A 2,806-nucleotide genomic window follows, 5' to 3' on the forward strand; every position below is an offset into this window, starting at 1 on the left:
GGCCCTACCCTGAGCGTGACTGAGGGTGGCATTGCAACCTCCCGATCCGCCCTGCTCTGTGCATGACGGGGCGGTGCCCCAACTCCCCAATCGGCCCTGCTCTGAGCCTGACCAGGGGCTGCACCTAGGAATTGGGCGTGCCCTCTGCCACCCGGGAGCAGGCCTAAGCCAGCAGGTCGTTATCTCCCGAGGGGTCCCAGACTGCGAGAGGGCACAGGCCGGGCTGGGGGACCCCCCTCCCCCCGCCCCCCGAGTGCACAAATTTTTGTGCACCGGGCCTCTAGTCATTAATAAGACACCATAAGTAAAAAGAGACTTACTTTTACTTGATATGTATGCATTACAGTATTGGCCGGCATCTGAAAAGCAACCAAGTTCATTACTCTGTTTAAAAGAAATAGAAAGGTTTTTTAAAAGAAACTCCCTAAATGTGGCCTTGAAATTACTCTGGGGGCGGGGGGGAAGGAGATTCCCTTCAAATATCTGGAAAACTAAAAATAAAAGTCAATGTATTAGGCCTCAAAAAGAAAAGTAAATAGTTTGCATTCTGTGTCCCTAACAAAGCTTATGTCAATATACTCAAAGACTGGTAGCAGAAATTCAATTAGTGTCATTTACTGTCCACACCCAAGGACAAATGAAGTTAGAAAATAAGCCTTATTTCAGACTGATTTAAATTGGCAAATTGAAATAAGTGAATATTCAGGGGAACTTAGTTGTACTAGGCAGGAACCTATTCCTGGAGCATTAACTATTTTTTTTGATGGTTCATTGCATAATAAAGCTGCTTATCATGCAATGAATTCAGACCAAGTCATCCAGACCAGTCATACGTCTGTGCAAAGAATTGAATTAAAAGATATCAAGGCTGCATTGCAGAATTTTCAAAAGCCAAAATATTGTACAGCAAGAAAAAAAAATTGTCCCCCTTACATGTTAAAACAAAAAAGGGGGCCCTAACCTGTTTGGCTCAGTGGATAGAGCATCGGCCTGCAGACATAAGGGTCCCAGGTTCGATTCCGGTCAAGGGCATGTACCTTGGTTGCGGGCACATCCCCAGTAGGGGGTGTGCAGGAGGCAGCTGATTGATGTTTCACTCTCTTTGATGTTTCTAACTCTCTATACCTCTCCCTTCCTCTTTGTAAAAAATCAATAAAAATATATTTTTAAAAAATGAGGGAATAGTGGAGTAATCTCCTATAAGTAAACTACATCAAGCCTTAATTACTTTTAATTTTTTCACTTTAAATTTTTCACTTGTAATGCTGATGGCAAGACACCCATGAAATTACACTGGTGTCAGAATAAGCCAAAGGAAAATAGTTTGGTTAAATGAAAAGATCCCAAGTCTAGTTTATAGAAGGGTCCCTTTATTAACCTTTGGTTGAGGATATGCTTGTGTATTTCCAGAAAATTCCTCCAAGCCAGTGCAGATTCCTGCAACAATGGATCTGAGAGAGGAACTGACCAGACTACTCCAACCACAGATAGCAGTGGCCCCAAGGAACACACTGATGAAACAGAGGAGAAATAGTCCAGAGATGGGGGATGGTAAAGACGCCTTGCCATGCTAGCAGTCATCAGCTGTGAATCAGTGCATGTTGCCCTGGACAAAGCCAGAGAAAGTTGGACCTGCATTGTCATTGCCCACCATTTGTCCACCATCCAGAACTGGAATATCATTGCTGTCATGTCACAGGGGACAGTGATTTGGAAGAGGATTCAAAGAACTAATGGCCCAGAAAGGAGCTTGATGCAAACTAGTTCCTTTGATGCCTGGCAGCAATTTTAAAAGACATGAAAGAACTCAATCCTTTTCATTGAATCTAAAAGTCTTAAAAGGACTTAAGCTCTTCAGGCGGCATATATCTTTCAAAATTTATTAAAAAAAACAAAAAAGGGGGATATGTGGAAGCTACCCATTGTCTACACTATCATGAAAGTGCAGCAGGGAACACAGAAGGCTGGTGGACCTTGGGCTTTAGCAAGGGCTAAAAGCTATGTACCAATTGTTCTGTCGAGACAATGGTGGGCTCATGGCAATCCCCTCACTTGATCATTTTTTATTGATTACCAAACCTTATCTTTGATATGCTTGTTTACATTCCTAAAGGGCAAATGTGTATTCTAGTAAATAAAAAGCAAAGGGGACCGAAAAGTCAGGGGACCTCTCCACTGGAGAGTAAGGTCTCTGCCTGGCTCCCCCCATGCCTCCTAAACTTATATTTCTTGTCTAGTATATCTGTTTATGTGCAGCCCCTTCTCCAGATCCTGAATCCTTGCTGTAAAAAGTTGCAGCAGGTCTCTAGTCTACACTAATAAAAGACAAACATGCAAATTGACCATACCTTTGCTATGCCTTAAGCCACGCCCACCAGCCAATCAGAGCGACTGTATGCAAATTAACCCAACCAAGATGGCGGCCGGCAGCCATGGAGCTGGAGCAAGCAGGAGGCTTGGTTGCCCCAATGATGGAGGAAGCCAAGCTTCCCGCCTGCTGCGGGCAGCTCTGAGCTCCAATCAAAGCAACAAAATTTCAATTAGAGAAGGTAAATAAACCCCAGATACCTGCTTTCAGCCAGCTGGAGAGAAAAGGAGGCTTCCCTCCTCCCCGCCCTGGCTGGCTCTGAGCTCCTCTCAAGGCTACAAAGTTTCAATTATAGAAGGTAAATAAATCCAAGAATAAATAAAAAAAAGAAAAAAAGGAGAGGCTGGGAGCTTCTGTCACCGGGGGGTTTGGCCAGCCTGAAAAAGGCCCTCAGCCACTCACCCAGACTGGCCAGGCACCCCAGTGGGGACCACCACC

At 44.6% G+C, this 2,806-nt stretch overlaps 1 long non-coding RNA gene across 1 annotated transcript in view; it reads left to right on the plus strand.

Annotated features, from left to right (window-relative positions):
• The window catches only part of LOC106727933, a 6,700-nt gene extending 4,477 nt beyond the window's left edge, over nt 1-2,223 (plus strand). The window contains exon 2 of the long non-coding RNA XR_001364168.1: nt 1,411-2,223. This is a non-coding gene — a long non-coding RNA (uncharacterized LOC106727933). The remainder of the gene's footprint in view (nt 1-1,410) is intronic.
• The last annotated feature ends 583 nt before the right edge of the window (nt 2,224-2,806 follow it).

This window comes from Myotis brandtii, unplaced genomic scaffold, assembly GCF_000412655.1.
Source record: "Myotis brandtii unplaced genomic scaffold, ASM41265v1 scaffold502, whole genome shotgun sequence".
Classification (NCBI taxonomy): Eukaryota; Metazoa; Chordata; class Mammalia; order Chiroptera; family Vespertilionidae; genus Myotis; species Myotis brandtii.